The sequence below is a fragment of the Lonchura striata genome, chromosome 2 (assembly GCF_050655825.1).
Source record: "Lonchura striata isolate lonStrDom1 chromosome 2, ASM5065582v1, whole genome shotgun sequence".
Taxonomy (NCBI): Eukaryota; Metazoa; Chordata; class Aves; order Passeriformes; family Estrildidae; genus Lonchura; species Lonchura striata.
In genome coordinates this window covers 63,771,180-63,789,424 of record NC_140704.1, presented here as the reverse complement: position 1 = coordinate 63,789,424, position 18,245 = coordinate 63,771,180, and the positions used below count along the sequence as shown (strand labels likewise).

The window sequence follows — 18,245 nt, the reverse complement described above, 5'->3', positions numbered from 1 at the left end:
TTGAACAGTTGAAAGGATAAAAATGGTTTTATGTAATCTTTGGGGTTTTACTGTTACTTTGCTTAGAGATTAACCTACAAAATTCAGTTGCCTTCAGAAGGCTTCACAATCATAAATTGCTCAAATCTTGTTGTATTAACTTTTTATTTTGGAAAAAAATTCTTATCCCAAACGTATCTATTTAGTATCTGATCTTATTAGAAAACAAAGCAAAACATGAATCCAAACTCCATTTTTCTTTGGAATGGAAACATCAGTTCCATGGGTCATTCCATTATTTCTAATACATTTGTCTGAATTTCAAAAGAGAAGCCAAATATTGTTTATTTATTGGAAAAAGAAAAATTGTTTTTCAAGTAAAGGGAATGAAAGTGCTTAGGTATGATAGTGCCAAATGCCCATTGTTTCTTTTAGTGCTTTTATTCATTCTGTATGCATTTACTTCAAAATTAGAGCAAGATATCGATAACACTAGATGTATGGTAATGGAATGTCCTGAATTACGCTCTTTAGAATGAAAACTGTGTACCCACTTCCCCAGTGCACTTCTCTTCAGGATGAGGGTCTATTGAAACAGTCTGGTCTGGGATTTGATCTCACAGACATCAGGGACAGAAAAAGGATCTTCCACAGACTAATGACACCTGGGAAAAATCTGTGGCTTGTAGCAGAGTGGTGATCAGATAGCCATGGCCCTGGAGATCAGTAAGGAATTTATGACATACACATGGACTCATAGCATGGTATTTAAAATGACATGTTCATCCTTAAGGGAATGAGAGACTTTCCAGTAGCGTGCTAAAGAAATATTCCCACTATTTCTGCCACAGAGTACCTATGAATCAGCACTTTCTTATTTCTATGTGTCTTTTGAAATTTCTCTCTACAGAACATGCTGTTGTTGGAAAATCACAGGTGTGTCTGCAACCCTCCAGAGGACACAGTGATTCAAAGGCCCCCAGACTATGGTGGGAAACAGAGAAGCAGACTTCAGGTGTAAGCTGGAGAGAACTTTGCTGCCAGCGAGATGTCCTTTGAGGTGGTTGCAGCTCAAAAGGGATGAAATGAGAAGAGCCAGAGTTTGACTAGAAGCCAAGAAAAGACCAGCTCAGGTCAGCTAACCTACCACGCTGCATGTGGGGGATCTGTGATCAGGCACTGTCTCTGCCTGCTCTGAAATGGTGTAATTGAAGGAGACAGTCTTCAAAGGTATCCTTCCTGAATGGCAGCTCCTAGGGCTTGCTTGGATGGCTGATGGAGGACTTGGGGAACTACTCCAGCAAAGCCGCAACTGGTGAGAAAAATACTCATGTAACAAATTGTAGCATTCAGGGAAAGAGTCCTTGTGGAGGGATAGAAAAAGTATGGAGAGAGACCAAGCTGTTCAAAGGTATGAAAGTAGCAGCTGAATAGAGTTGGACTCCTCATCCTGTCTGTGATGGAGTGTCATGACAGAGACATAAAATCATGGGTCTAAGCTGCTTGGTGACTTGAAGGTGGCTTCCAGTTTTGTTATTCTTAGCTGATATTGAGATGCACAAAAACCTAAGGAAACCTCCTGTGCTTCGTACATCGCTTTTTTGACATGTCTCGACACAGCTGAGAGCACTTATTTTGCAGGCATGTGAGGAGGAGATGCAGGAAGTAGACATATTCAAAACTAAATGGATAATGGAGCTTGGAATGAGAACCATTCAAAAGGGTGGCCAATACGTTGATCATCACCTCCCCATTCTGAAGAGAATGTCAACACCAAAGTGGTGATAGTCCAGTACTCTGCTGAGAATAAAAGCAGGCAGAGAGAACTGTAGCTATTTAAAGAGAAAATTAAACATGAGTAAAGAAAAACAATTCCACTTTCTTGGAAATTATCCCCTCTTGTCTTCTCATTGCTTTAATCAGAAATGCGCACTCACACCTACCCACAATTTCCTTCCCCCAAATCCTAAATGAGAAAGCCCTTAATGGGTGATGAAGACACTGCAAAGTTTTAGCCTAACTGCACAAGATATTATCTGATGTCAAAATTCTTGTCTGGCATCCCAGCAAGGGCACAGGCTTGACAAATTTCTGGGCTTTTCCTTTAACCTCCCCTGACTTCTTAGAGCTCATGCATAACTGTGCACTTCACAAATCTCTAACTGTACCAGAAAAATTTGGTGACCTGAGGTCAAGATTCAGTTGAGTTCTGTCATCATTGAAGCCTGCTCTCAGTTCTGGTTTTGGCAGGCTGGCTACTTGGCTTTAATGAAGGTGATCTCTGAGAGAAAATTCACAAAGCTGAAGCCAGATCATTTGATGGCAAATCTGAACATTGTAAATATGTGCCAGTAGCTTCCTACACAGGTTTTTGAAATTAGATAGAAATTTCCAATGAAAATTTCAGCTGCTTTGTAATGGTTACTGCTGTGGTTAACCAGGTTTAGAGTGGGTCTGTTGACTGGCTTATGTTGATCTCTTGAGCAATAAATCTTGCAGTAGAAAGAAGTAGAAAGCATAAGGTTTCTAATGGATTTTCCACCTAGAAAATTTCATTTGAGACATGGTCATTTATTAAGAACCTAATCTTGCGAACAGCCTACTCCCTGATTCCTTCCATCATATTTGGTGGCACCAAGCACTTTGTGTGGTCAGGGAGGCACAGATTTCTTCACATCAGGAAGAGAGAGCATCAGGAAAAATTTTCTTCTAAAAGCAGTATGCAACTTAGAGGCAAAATTCAGCCCTTAAAAATGATGATCCAAAAAAAGTTATTATTTCAATACTATTGTTACTGGTCTGGTGTTAGTGAAGCAATGTCATTTCTCTGAACACAATGACTCAGCTCTTTCCAGAAGAAAGACCTGAGCTCTGGTGCTGACCTCTGCCTGTCCCTGACATACTGGGGTTGTTAAGGTGTCTCAAAGGACATAGGGAAAAGCCACAAGAACCCCTAAATAATTTGGCAGTAAGGAAAATGCCCTTTTGGCCTAAACTTTCCCTTAGCCCTATATAGAACAAGAACAATTTGACAAACAGTTAACTTCTAGCTTAAGAGTTAAAGGCAAGCTCATCTTTATTAAACTTCTTTTAAAAATAAAGCGATTTATGTTTCCAGTGCAGACATTGTCAGAGAAAGTGTGCTGCTGATGAGACACATTTGGCCCAGCTCCTACCCTTGTAGTATGATAATCAGATCTGGATAAATACACATGGACTTTTCTCTTCTGGGAGTACTGGACCACATCATGCTGAAATGGCAACAGCTGGCAATATATTTAATTTTCATCAAGTATATTTGAATGATCTTCCTTACTTGGCAACAGTATCGATGATCCTTGTCAATCCTCCCAAATGCAGTTTCTCCTTCTGTGGTTTCATGGTTCCTTTACTGCAAATTCACCTGGGCCAGAGTCTTACTCATCTTTGTTTTGGGGGGTAAAAGTCACAGAAATGTCTCTGAGGACTTCTATAAGTGAATGCTCAGGAAAAATGTAAGCCAAAATATTTGATCTACTTTAAGAGCTATAGAAAACTGCATCTCTGTTTGCCTGTGCTACCACTGGTTTATCCAAACTTCAAATGTTGATGTTTTTTTTTTTATTTTCACTGTTTAAACTCTGCCATCCTTCCCTGAATTCCTTCATAGGCTGAGTAGCAAGGTGAAAGTTCTCCCATTCAATACCCTTTTTACTTCAAAACTGCTGACATTACTGACCTTGTGTCTCTCTAAATACTCTGCAGCATTTCCACCCTCTTTTGGATACAGCGTTTTTAGGTCTCTCCTGGGCATTACAGTCCTATTGAAGGGCCAGCTGCATGAGAAGCCACTGCAAGTGTCCATGACCTCATAACTCCTGAATCCTCTGTTTTTTCCTCCACGGCTCCAATTAAGATATGCGACAGCTCGGCTTTTTTCACGTGTGCAGAACAGACTTGTGAAATAGATGGTATCCATAAGGTTAAGAAAGTGTCCGTCTCTCTTTGGGTGCTCTACTCAGAGTTCCCAGAGCTCTTAAGGCACCCTGAACACCACCACATGGGTATTTCTTGGGAGAGTTCTTGAATGAGAAACCAGCACATGGTCACTGAGTGTTAGTGACCAACCTTGCACGTTTATGTAGTCCTTATGGGATGAGTATTGATGCTGGAGTACTTTTGTCCTGTGGCTGTGTGTGCATGCAAAAAGGCTCACTCACTCAGGGAGTGCATGGGCTGTGCTTGGAGTAGGACCATACACATTATTTGGGCTGTGCCACTTGTACCACTCACAAGCTACGTGGATTTTGCTAGAGTAAAACTCAGTAGAAGTCACTGAGAACTATTTTAGACAGATTTAGAAAATATATTGGGACTGTTCTCATTTGCTCATGAAGAAATGTGCTTTAGTTAGAAGTTCTTAGAATTAGAAGATTTAGAATTATAAAGCAACCCCAAAATCCCAGAAGAATTTAAATAACCTTATGACACTAAATGCAAGCCTCAGGACTTTCCAGGGCTTTGACTAAGTTCATACTTCTTCCTATAAAAAGTAAATATTCCCCATATCCTTTATCTGAGAGCTCTTATTTCAATGTTTGCAGGATGGGAGATGAACACTATGAAAAAGTCATGACTCCTGGGTTGTAGGGTAGGCAACTCAGAGCAACAAGAAGAGATTGATTTATGGCCTGCTGCTAATTGGAGTTACCCATAGAATTGGGATGTGTTATCCTGTACATTGCAGGGAGACAGAAGACTAGACAGAGCACAGGGGAAGATGAGGGAGAGATTAATTTGGCAAAATTCTCCACAATTTATTGTGTGGTGATCCCAGCCATCCCAATGGACATCACTTTCACACAGTAGCTAGAGTCCTGCAATGTGCAATGAGAAGGTTTCTGCAAATCTGCAAGGGACTGTTACTGGCTGTTTTCCTCTCTGATTTACAAACATTTGCCCAAGAAAAGGAAGTAAAACTTTAGTAAATGGAAAAAAACTTTATTAGGGCTTTTATTTGTGGCAAAATATTTTAAGAAAACATGTTTGGTACAAATGGTGTTCCATATTTCCCTGGGTTATTTTCTTTCTTCTTTTGTGAGATGACTTTATTACCTTCCTGGGTTTTTTATCATTATAATGGTTGTGGTTGGTGTAAGGGAAGGGTCTTATGATTAATATTTTATTCTGGCAAAGATCAGATCAATACTTTGTGCTCTCTTTTTAAAACTTAATTTAATATATGCTGCTTCTTTTCCAGGGTTGGTAACTTCCTCCACAACTTTCCTGTCTACAGGTCTTTTACACTCACGTAAATTTTTCTCTCCCGACTTTTGATTTAATATTGATGTTGTGACTTGGAAGGAGAGCTCCTTCCAAGAGGAGGGGGAAAGATGAGGTGTCCAGACTTTGTTCACTCTGCAGCTTTTTTTGGACAGTATCAGCTCTTGTGAATTATGTGGACTCAGGCTTGAGTCCAGCTTGTCAGGAAAGCTGCAATCTTCCTGCACCTCCTCATCATGTCCAAGAATACTCAGGAGGGGACACAAATAGGGAAACAGAGTAAAATATTTTTGAACTTTACTTCTCTTCCTGATTTTTATCTCCTTTTTCTGGTTTTGTCATATTCGGATCTTTCACATGGATTGTGTGCTTTTCTGCACCTCGGTGTAGCAGGAAGATGAGGACAACTCTCAGATGTAGGCTGATGCTTATGTTGTGCCTTGCTCTCCTTAAATCTCTTAAGAGCAGCCCAAATATACCTGGGAAATGTCTGTGGCTTCAACCATATAAGAACCCTTGCTGTGCACATAAGGTGATGAGATTTTAAATAAATAAACTAAGTATGGGTAGCAATTGTTATGTCATAAATTCTGAGGACTGTAAAGGTAAGAGCAAGGTGCAGGAGTTAACAGTTCTAAAAATATTGCAAAAGAGAAGATGGTTTTGCGTGTTGAAAGGAACTGCAAATCTACACATCTGCTGATATTTCAAATATCCATTAGAAGATATAACTTGTAATGGACCCTGATCCTTGATTGTCACTGACTTCCCTTGAAACAGGTTTGAGCTTATGATGGAAAGATAAATTGCAAATGTATCAATTCCTTAGGTTTTGTTTATGTTTGTTTTGGGTTGTTTGTTTGCTTGTTTGGGTTTTTTTTTTCCCTGTCCATTGATTGACTCTCTCTCCCACTTCTGGGAGCATTAGGACCTCACTAAGAGCTGTTCCTCTTTTAAGTCTTCTAGTAAACACAGGGGTTGCTGACTGGAAATCCCCTTCTCTGTCTGTCCCTCTCAGTGGATCACAGGCAGCACTCTAGTAGGAAACACATCAGTTTTCTAGGTCAAGTGGGATCCCATCTACTCCCATGCACGTGGCCAGGCTCTACCCTTTGCTTTGCTGTTGCCTTCCACAGCACATCAATGATGTGCACAAGGTGACTTTCTGTTGTTCACTTTATGAGTGATTTTGGTAACAAATGCATATACTACCTCAGCCTGGCCTTGGTTCATTATTTCCCTGCCAGCATGGATGGTTTGACCACACATTTTGGTACTCTGCCATACAGACTATTTTTCATGTTTGCCCAGTGGGACAGCACTTGTTCATTTGTTTGGGAGTTGTTATTATTCTTTTAAAAAGTATATTGGACAATGTTTGCCTGTGCAAATTGTCAAGGGGAATTAAGAGACCTGAAATAACTTGTAACTCTATTATGAGGATATATCCTAGAATGAACAAATGTCCATTCTGATAGATTTGTGAAACTAGAGAAGAGAATGAATTTTTTGTGTTTAAGTAGAACTACTGTCAGCAACAATACACAGCCTCTGACTTGACCTTGTGTTGCTTATGTTGGACTCAGAAGGAAGGTCATAAAGGAATAATAAGACCAGAGATGTGGCCAGTAAAATCTTCAAGATTCCTGTCTCATGCCTGGTAAGAATAGAACCCTAATAATAATAAGCAGAGAGATAAGAATCAAGGTAAGGAAGAAGGTACATGTGAGACTGCTAGGGAGAAGCAGACCTGAGAAAAAATTAATTTGTTGATTTACAAAGGAGAGAATTTTTTGAATGATGGTTCTGTATAATTTTTTTTAGTAATTTTGAAGATTGGGATACAGAAATTGAGGATCAGTCTAGAGATATCTCTTTTTATCAATGTTATATTTTTGTGAGGATATGCAGAGATTTCTTTCTTATAATAGGCATTCTGTATTACTTGGAAAATTATCAAGAAAAGGATCCCTGCATAAAGAAAACAATTTCCACACTCAGGGTTCACTTGGCAAGGAGAGAGAATGAACTGGTGCTGTAATGAGTTCCCTGTTCTGAAAAAAAATAGGAAGGGCATGGTGAACAAAGAAAGAAATGCTCATAAATCCAATGTGTCCTTGAGGAGAACAAGGCTTCTAAGGCTTAGAAAGATAAAGCAGCAAGCTCTGAGACTCATGGGGGCAGAAATTAATGGCAAACAGGAAAAGAATTAAAAGGCTTCAATCATTAGTAGTTTCAAAGGAACAGTCCCCTTTGTTTTCCTTGCCTTAAATGGAGGTTCATGTGGATCCTGGAGAACTAGACTTAACCTTGATGCAGAGTCTGAAAAGAAGTTTGAAAGAAACATTTGTGGCTGTTGACCCAAATGATAACCTAACAGTGAGCATGGTGTTACACAGAACTGATGTCAGCCCCACAGAACAGTGTTGATTATGCCCTTAAGATCTTCACAACCTCCTGGGAGTACCAGAAAACACCATCCCCACCCCTCAACTTGAAAGTGATAATGGGACAGAAAGGACATCTGGGCTTCCATGGGAGTGAAGCTCTCAATCAGTCAGTCAGTCTCTGGTTTTCAGATCTTCATTGTTCATGCTCTAAGGTTTGCAGTGCTGAACTGTAGCCATGTGAATGTTGAGCTTGCTGTCTGATCTACTCTGTGTAAGTTGATGCATTCCCCCTCTCTCTTCTGTACCTGACTACAGTGGGATGAACTCTGGAGCTGTCTCTCTCCATTTACTGCAGAGAAAGCATAAACAACTGATCTGATTTAGCTCAGTTATATCAAACTCCTGACTGTGTATGGTGAGAGGAGAAGAATCTAACCTGCCCACTGCAGATAGCTCTGAATATGTCAAAGAAAGCCAAACCAGAGTGAGGGCAACCAGTGAAGGTGGGTGAGAAGAAGCCAAGTGGAAATTAAGATGACAAATCCTTACTGCAGGTTCTGTAATGTAGGATGTGATCTGCAGGTGTGACTGAGTTAGTGGCACTTGCTGTGATTCCATTGAAGCCTGGCTGAAGCCTGGTTGTCCTGTAGGACACAGAGATCCAACTGGATCAAGCAAGGGGATAGTAGGAGATCATGTGAAAGGCCACCACCCTGGCATCACTGGATGTAGTGAGCTCCAGGATGAGTTTCTGTGAGAGAGCTGTGGGCAAAGAAGAGACAGAGGCCTGTGCTGACCAAGAGGGTGGACAGATGACAGAGTGAGGAAGTCATGGAAAGAAAAGGGTTCAGCCTTTCTTAAGAAGCCTTTTTTCCAGTAGGGAAATTTAGGCATGTCCAGCTGAGGGGAACAAAGTTTATATCATATAAGGCCCCAAAAGTGACTTCATGAGTGAAAGAGACAATACATCAGTGATAACTTCAGAATGATTGTGGTGTTCAGAACTGGGTCATTAGGCTGAGGACCAAAGAGCTCAACAGTCTTGGTGGACAGCAGGAGGTTTCTGGGCTGTGAGTTCCTACTTTCCTCATAAAGGTTGGAATATGAAGGGAGGACAGAAGTTCTCCCTGGGAGAAGCAAAATTTGGCTAACCAAGTACCTTGATGCCCTAGTAATTACTGTTTTGTTTTGTTTTGTTTTTGCTGTAATCTCTTCAGACACCACCACCTAAAACAGGTGCTGCCATTTCATTCACTTTTTTCTGTGGAGGTAGAAGGTGTGCCAAACCTGTTGAAGAATTAATGCACTCCAGAGATTCTTTTATCAATCAAATTTCTGAATGTATCTACGACTGCAGTCATCCTACAAACTTAGACAAGTGTCTTTATTTCTCAAACAGGGAGAACTTTGGACCAGGCGACCCATTGTGGTCTCTTCTAACATTGCCTGTTCTGTGAGATGAGGTAGCCACAAGATTTTCAGAGTTCACACCATATTGAAACAGGCCAGTGTCAGGCTATGCTGGGAATGCCTAGAAATCTCCACTCTAATCTGGAAACAGCTGCTCAGTATATCTGATTACTCTGGTCCTAAGCTATTGCCTTGGACCACAATGGTGATGGCTGGAGATCCAACATCAGTTGTATTGACATGATGGGGGAAAGTGGATGAGGTTGATTTGGGCACATTCAGTGTTCCCTGAATGCTAATGAAAAAAGAAACATGTTTGGCACCATTACAAGTCAAGCACCCTGAGGATTTCAAAATAGTGTCCTTTTTTATAACAGTAATAAATTTGTCAGTTATGTGGGGAAACATTGTGAGAAATGAATATCTTTTACTGCATTCAGAACTGCTGTTCCAAATCCAGTGAGATAATGGCCAATAAAACTTTGAGCTGGGAGGCTGGGTTCTGCATTGCTAAAGCTTCATTATGTGTGGTTTTAGAAAATGTGCACATGTGCCAGAATGTCTCATTGTTCTTTTGGTGTTTTATTATTTTGTCACTATGAAGTGGCTCTAATTTCAGCTGTGAAATGCAAGTTTAGCTTATATTGATCCTGCTGTCTGTATATAGGTCCTTAACAACTTTGCAGGATGTTGTTAAGACCAGTTAGGTTTTATTTGCAGCTGAACCATACTATACTCTGTTCCCTATCAAAACAGGTTTCATCCCAGTCCAAATGCACTTAATGAATCTTTTTCTTTATTTTTTTTTCCTTTGCACTGTAGAGGGCTGTAATTGAGATCCCCCAGATTTTCTGAATACCTAGAGGGAGTCAAGAGCCAATCTATTTGGGCATTCCAAGGCAGAGAATGTGACTGCATTGTTAGAACTGTTTTGTTAAATGGCAGGCTCTGAGGTGGGGCCATGGCATTCTCTTTTCTTTATAGTATACAGATTCTCCATTAGGTGTTAGGCTGATACTCTCCCTTAGGTTCCCTGTTGCAGCTTCTAGGATAATACAGGCTTTCTTTATATCTTTGACAAATACAGTAACCCCTTGTTTGGAAAATATTTATACTTGGTCAGACTGGGAATACAGTTAGGAGCTCGTCTGTAACCAGGTTCAGTTTTCGGCAGTCAGTGAAAGTACTTCATCTCATGAGAAGTTAGCATCTGAATCCAAGTACAGCACGTTGCCAGTCCACTTTTTGGTTCTTTAGGTATTATATATCCAATTCACAACAATGAAACTTCATGTGTAGTGTCTGGGGTTTTTTCCTAACTGTGGTGTACAGTTTATAAAATGATGCATAAGCAAATACCCATTAGCAGATCCTTGGTGGGATGGCATTACAGACACAGTGACTTCAAAAAGCTTGAAAATACTGCAGCCTATAGGATGAGATATATGAACTTATTTTGTAGTGACCAAAGCAATGCTAGGAAAAAAAAAACAACCTTATGCTGGAAAAAAAACAATAGGCTGGAGCACATGCTTGCATAAAAAGCCTACCCAGAAAAATTGCAGAGTATTTTCAAACAGAGAAATGATGTGGTAGCTAAGAACTGGCTTAGTGTAAACCAGGCAATGGCAACAGCAGCACCAGGGACCTTATGAGACTGTGAGGACTGTGTGTTAGTGCAGCATTATCAGTATCTCTCATCTGATCAAAACTGAACTTCTTGAGGGATTGTGGCAATAGTTTTCTCAGCATAGATGGACAAATCCTTGATCAAATTATTCTTTTGAACAGCACTGAGCCTTTGCAAGGGAAATTAGGCATAAAGCATGGTATGACCATACCAATTTCAAAAATTATTCTGGATGGAGAAGGGCAGGAAAACTCGTCATGGTCTGCCTCCCACCATATTCTGCTCCAAAGGACAAGTGTGTGGGAGAGCAGCAGAGTATTTTGTTCATCCTCTCTTACAAAGGAAAGCTCAGTGTTGACAGTACATATGCTAGAGGATCAGAAAATGGAAATTGTTACTCTCCACTACCTCTTTTCTATCTCTGACACCTTGTCTGCTATTCATGGTTTTGACACAGAGCTATCACATGTATCTTCTGGGACTGTGTAATAGAAGTGCTGTACCAAAAAAGTGCAGAGAAATTTGCTTCTGCCCCTATCAGGTTACAGTACACATGTACAACTGGAAAAACTCTGAAGTCATTTGATCAAGATTTTGTTGTTAGTCATATGCATTTGGAGAAATGTTTTCAGTACTGTCCCTTGGATTGTGTATGGGCAATGAGGGGGATCAGATCCTTCATTTTATCTAGGGAGTCAAAGGCAATAAAGTCAGAGGATTTTAAAGGAGGGGCGACTACTTTTGTTTTGGTTTATTTTAGAGGCTGACATTAAGGTTTTGAATCTGTTTTATCTTGCCATCAGAAGTAGTCAGGTTTATCAGAGTTAATTTTAGCGAACTAAAATGTAAGCCAAAAGCACTTAAACCCAGCACCAACTTTCATCCTTTTCAAGTGAGTGTGTTTGTAAATAATACAGTGTTATGAAACAGACTTCTAATTGTGTTTTACTATTTCCCCTGTAAGGATGCCACGCAGGGAGCAGCATTCCACTAAATATTCAGAGATCAGCTCCAAAACACAGAGAGAAGTCCAGGTGGTTCCCTGACATCCACATGGTTTGATGACCTAATGGTCTTCTGTAACTGAGGAACTCCAACTCCTCCTTTACTCTTCTGCTCCTTCTCCCACTGCTGGCCAAGAGGCTGCAAACCAAGTGTCCTCTTCCAGCGCTGTCTGTATTTGCTGAAACTCTGGTAGCTCTCCTCAGGCCAGGTGCTCTGCTCTCATGCCTGTACACTTCTCGGGGGACAAACAATGGCACTTGAAGGACTTCAGTTGCCTGCTACCATGGCTTGCCACACTGCACAACCTTGCTTAGGAAACAGGATCTGTAAAGGAGTGCCACTGAAGTCCTCTCTGATGTTTTTTGGCAAAGAAGTAAAGAGGAACACTCAGTTTGAGCATGGGAGGTTTAAAGCTTCCCTGCTGGTATCCAGAGTCTCCCCTGGAGCAGCTGAACGGGAGCCTTACGTGGGGTGGATAGGTTTGGGTCTGCACCAAATCACAGGACCGAGTGATGGGAAGATGGGGAGTCCCAGCTCAGGGCACACACCCTCTGTATCTCACTTTGGATGTATTCTTTTCTGATGGAAGGTGAAATATTCATCCCCTCTCCTTTCTTCTTTATGGAATTTTTTTGCCCACTGCTAATTTAAATCTCAGGCATAAAAGAAATCTTTGTGTTCAAACAAAAACATAAAGCTTCACTCTAGAGGCAATTAAAAATGAACAGACAAAATATTATCATATACTGAACAATATGCAAACGCTGTTTAACTTTTTCCACAAAAATACATCTGCAGATCTCTATGCCATTGCAGAGATTAGTCTAGAGGGATTTGATCCATAAAACAGAACAATATACTTGCTTTTGATCTTTGCTGAAGCAGTGAGTGAATGGAAATACAAATAAAAAAAAAAAGGAGGAAAACAGCACAGAAGGTAGAAATTGTGGAGAATACACCAGGAATTTCTGGAACATTTTATGCTTCAAAAATATGCACATGTGGGTTGTGAACTGCTTCAAAATTTTCATGGGATCTGCTTTAAAAAGCTTGTCAGAAATGTTGGGAGCCAAGGCTCTCATTCTTTTAGACCAGACTCTGACAGTGGAGCAAACCCAGCAGGAAGGTCCCCAGGAGCCTTTTGTAGATGAAGTGGGCACACCATGCAGAACACTGATATCACAGATATCGATGACACAGGTATCACTCGCAGTCTCCGGGAATGGTTCAAATGTCCAAAAACTCTCTGAGACTGGAAATAGCAATGACAATTTTTTGCTGGAGCAAATGTTGCCTTTACCTCAGATACTGCAACTAACTTGATAGAAGTGCAGTCATCTGCCCAGATCAAATTTGTCCTGCCAAGCAGTCTGCTGTGCAGAAAGCCAAAGTCTGTGACAGTGAAACCCTGGTGAGAGACTCTCTGTTACTCTCTCCTCACAATATTGAATTTGCTAGTTTTTATGTCATATACAGCTGATGGTACAATAGAAAGACAAAACCAATGGTTCTCCATCTGTCATCAGAAAGTTGTCTATCTGGCCTAGGGGTTGTTCCTCAAAGATTCCTACTTTTCTTATAGTCAAACTAAACTACAGAGAAAGGATTAATTAAAATAGAAACAGAATGGAAGCTGAAGGGAGAGCCATTGTGATGAGGTAACTTTCTCTTGAATTAGTGCAATTAAGTTGTGTTATGATCAAACTCTGTCATGGAAAAGTAGTCCCAAAGATGACCTTAAGAGATCACTAAACTATATTTCCTTCTGAACGCAAGTGCAGATTTAGCAACATCATCCCTGACAGATGTGTGTCTAACTCCTCCTTAAAGATACCCAGAGATGGAGGCTTGAAGCTGGGGTCTCAAAACTTAAATAAGCTTTATCCAGCTATAGCAACGAGCAACGAGCAGCTGTGATTACTGGACTTAGGCTTGTATTCTAAGGAGCTGGAAAAATCAATCATAATTTAAATACCTGTGTGTGTAGCCTAAGTAGCCAAACCACAAAGGTAATTCAAAATGAAACTTTGTAGACAGGTGAGACAGTAAATATCCTGGTCTTGATGCCTTTTTCAGTTTGATTGTATGGGTTTTATCAATTTATTTAAAAAATGAGTGCTTTCTCTGTCTTTTATAATATAGCTTTGATTAAAGATACATAAATATCTTAATATCTTTTGGTAGGGAGGAGCACATTGTTTTGTTTTAACTGAAAATTATTTTCTACCTTCATTTCAGAGGGGGTGGAGGTGAGCAGGTGGTGGGTGGCAAGGCAGTAAGTAACCAGTTAAGACTCTCCAGCTTCTTACCTGGCTTGACATGGGTTTGCAAAAACTGCTGCTGAGAATCCTTATTTAGTACTTACTTGGGTTTATCAGGTTTAAATGACTGGATAACTGCTCTTGTCTCTTTTGTGCTTACTATGGCCTTCTTTTAGAATCCTTTCTCTCCAAAATTGCTGAGGGATGTATGGGGAAAATTGTCTGTGAACTGAAGTCTTGACTTCAGAATTAGGTCATGAGTTATTGTCTGAGTTTAGTCCTTAAAACTAAACTGTCAGCAAGAATCATTGAAATTGCTAGGAAATACATTCTTAAAAAATCAGCTTGGATTTACCTGCACAGCAAAGGAGGTTGCTGTTTGTACTTTTAGCAAGGATGGAATTTAGACATTAGTTAGGCTTGTTTTGTAGCACAGGTTTAATTCTAGCACATACCTTCATCTCTCAGATATTGTGCTCCAGAGCCAATGTAGTTAAGGCTACAGTGTTTTGAACTGAGTGCATCCTTTACAGATATGAATCCTTTTTCTAAAATGGGAAAAAAGAGAAGTATATTGTGACTGACAGCTCAAGCTCAGCTTTGCATCTAAGCAAAACCCTGGTCTATGTGAAAGGCAGGAAGTGAATTGCAGAGCTTCAGAAATAGCACAGAAACCTGCATTCTGCTTTCAAATACAGCATTCAGTGCTTCCACAGGGGCTGTAGCTCTGTCCCCTGCATAAAAAGGCAGCAATCCTGGTGTGGAATAGCATGTAAAAAGCTATGTTGTAATACATGCTCACAATAAGGCTGCCTTACAGCAGGTAGGAAATCTTCTAATTGCTTGGAGGATGGGGTGGAAGGTTTCCTTCATTCAAAGGCTTTGTGAGAAAATGAATCTGTGTGGCAGAGCAGGACTTTGGAGGCTCAGTCTGATCCTACGAAACTGCAGTTAGGTCAGGTGTGGTGCATGCTAAGGGAAAGTGAGCCAGGATCCAGCACCTTTGAGTCAGTATGGGAAGCAAGACCTGGCATTAATAGCTAATGAAAAGTGTCAAAGTAGCTCTAAGCAGGCTGAGCTCCATCCAACAGTATACTTTATTTTGGTTCTTTTTCTCTTAACAGTGGAACTGGGTTTAAATAGCACTGGATCTGTGTAATGAAATCTCTTAAAATTACCTAGAAAAGAGGTTTAGCTGAACCTGGGTGCTTATTCCCAGCTCCCAGAGCTGTTTTCTTTGTAGAACTCTTTCATTCCTAAGGAACAGTGTGGGCAAGAATACACGCACACACGATACACATGCCTGCAGATTACTCAGGTGCTGGTGGCATCACAGTGTGAGATGGCATTAAACAGGCCAAAGCAAATCAGCTCTCACTTCCTGCCCTTCCCATGCCAGCCCATGATTAATATCCCAAGGTGTAGTGTGTCCTGGTGAGGAAATTGTTAAGCAGCAGTGTCTGCTGGCATTGCCCGGATAAGCACAAGCACAGTGTCACTGTTCAGCCACTCCAGAGGATCCACAGTGTCCCCAAAATATTGTGCAGGTACAGTCTAGTCACAGATGTGGTATCTGTGTCCAATGCATTGCCTCAGGATGATCAGTGGGAAGGCAGAGTCCAAGTGCTTAGGGTGGTGATGGTGGAGAAATACTGAAACAGTGGTAGAAAGCTGTGTCCTAATTTCACTAGTGCGGCACTGGTTGTTTTTTTGCACCTCTGACATAATCTGCTGCATCAACAGGCTGCTGAATCTACGAGAGTCTATCCAGGGAGTGTTAAGATCACAGAGGATTGAGCTTCTTTTTTGGAAGGCACGAGTCTCTAGCATTCACTGAAAAATTGTAGATGAAATTCTAAAAGTCTGGAAATTTCTAGAGGAGCAATGAGAAACAAAAGACATGGGCATAATCATGCCGGTGTATTATGTCATTTTTAATGCAGTTCATAGTACATGTGTGTGTGTAAATATGTATTAATCTCCTTGTTAAATGGCTTCTCTACTTAGGATTTTAGGAGTTCTTTATATTAAAATTAAGAGAATATAGGGTTTCACATCACCTATAGTTGCAATACCATTGTAGAAGAAAAGTATTGTGGTATTTTCTATTTGGTGCATTTCAGGAACAAATATCTGAATCTGGTTTATTCAGATACGTCAAACATATTTAGTTGCAATGATGGAAGTTATATAATCTTTTGGAATGTCATTTTTATTTGCCTGAATGGAGAATAAACAGCCCCTTGTTTTTCCCCACCTCAAAAAACTAATAATCCGGGAATTGCTTTAAATGCTGGAAAACACCCACCAGAGGTACAAAACGTAGAAACAGAATTGTCAAACTTCTCAAATGATTAATCCTGGATTTTAAACGACAAACAAAAATTCATCCCAAATGATAATTTTCAGGAAACCACAACTAAATGTGAGGACAGCTTCCCATTGGCCCAGTTGAATTTATTTTCATCTGTACTTCATGGCATCCTTTTCCATGGTTAACCTCATGGGATAATTCAATGATAAGCATTTCACTCCCTGTGAAACAGGTTATGGAAAAGCAATGTAATGAACGTTTTGTGACTTTCAGAACACATCCATTCCCAGGCCTCTCAGGTTTCCTATTTGGAATGAAGGAATGGACACAAGCATAGGACATTTGAGGGCTGGACCTCCACCTCAGCTCCTCGTGTGCTCTGCACTGCTGCCACGCAGCAGCAGAGCTCTAGGTTGGGTGGGGTGGTGCTACCACCCTTGCTTTGGTAGAGCCCTGCAGGGATATGCCTACAGTCCATGCTACAAAAGGGAATAACATCACCGTTTCCATCAAATTTGTGCTCCTTTCCTCACTGTGTGTCATGGTTTTCTCTGCCAACATCTTTATTGATCAAGGCATAAATGAAGGTAGGGAGCTGAAATTTGCTGTCTTCTCAGCACTGAGAGGGTTGCTGGCTCTGCAACCTCTTAAAAGAAGGAAAAACATGAAATTGCTTTGCTCCCCTTCTGCAGAGAAGTCATTAACCTCAGTAACAGGGAAGGGGGTAGATTTTTAAACCCCATGCTTGGGGAAGTAAGACAAGCAACTGCTCTTAATGTTAGCATTGATATGTCTGAGTAAGTTAGTCCCTTTCTGAAAACATAACATAATGAGCAAAGGTTCTGACTGTGAAGCTTTTGCCCAAGTGAGTGGAGAAAAGGCTTACAAACGAAAGGCCTGTTTATGATAAAGGAATATCTACATGTTTTCATTTATCAATGTGAGTTTCAAGGAATATATATATATGTGTATATATATATATATATATATATATATATATATATATATATATATATATGTAATATTCAGTGTGAAAAATAAAAGGCTCTTCTCAAATGTTTTGGTATTGTGCCTTAAAAAATGACACTTTCCACTGCCAGTCATGACTTTAAGTCAGATTATGGCTAAAAATATTAAGGGAAGGATCACCACAGCAACAATCACATTGCTCCCCTTCTGCAGAGGAAATGGAAAAACACTCAAACTTTGCCAAACTGAATAAATTACCCAGATTATCAGAACTGTAAGGAAAGCATATGTAAGCAACTCTGTGTGTTTTTGTGTCTGGGAGTGTGTGCAAATGTGTTAACTGGGTTGCAACTCATTAAATACTTAAGTCAAAGAGGGCAACTCTGAAAATATTCTCAAGAGACAAAAAAATAGTGTGGTTGTACCTTAACTGGCCAGCAGATACTATGTGAAGGGTAGTGCTCACTGCAACACTGGGCTGGGCTGGTGGCCTGGAGATGGGATGGAGCACATTGCACCAACATGAAGCTGAGAAAGGGCTGCTCTGCTCAGACAGAGGCACCCTTACTCCAGTCTCATAGCTGTTTGTGCTTATTTGGCATAGTTTGCTCTGCCAAAGTAAAATATGTCATTAGCCAAGGGGGGAAGAACAGGGTGGAAGGGTGAGGGGGCAGGAGCAATATTGCCACTGTTTGAATTGAAGCACATTATGCAGGAGTCTGCACTGGAAACCTCCTCTTACCAGGCTGCCCACACTGTCAGCGAAGATAGGGCGGCTTTTTTAGAGGCAGTCCAAGGACGTGACTTAGAACAGTTGAAAATATGTCAAGTGCTTTAGTGAATTCCTAATGCATTAAAGACTCTAAAACCATCTTATGGAAGCCCAGAGCACGTGGCTTTTGAGCACTGGAAGAAAAGGCACAGAGTGCAAAGGCTGTGTGTCCCCATTCTCTTGCCGTTAGTATGAACACTTGTTTAGCTGTTTGTAGGTCCAGAATTAAACCCTGGATTTCTGTCTGTCCAGG

At 40.6% G+C, this 18,245-nt stretch overlaps 1 long non-coding RNA gene across 1 annotated transcript in view; it reads left to right on the top strand.

Moving 5' to 3' along the window:
* Nucleotides 1-16,652, top strand: part of LOC116183307 (uncharacterized) — a 155,027-nt gene extending 138,375 nt beyond the window's left edge. The window contains exon 4 of the long non-coding RNA XR_014952698.1: nucleotides 890-16,652. This is a non-coding gene — a long non-coding RNA (uncharacterized LOC116183307). The remainder of the gene's footprint in view (nucleotides 1-889) is intronic.
* The last annotated feature ends 1,593 nt before the right edge of the window (nucleotides 16,653-18,245 follow it).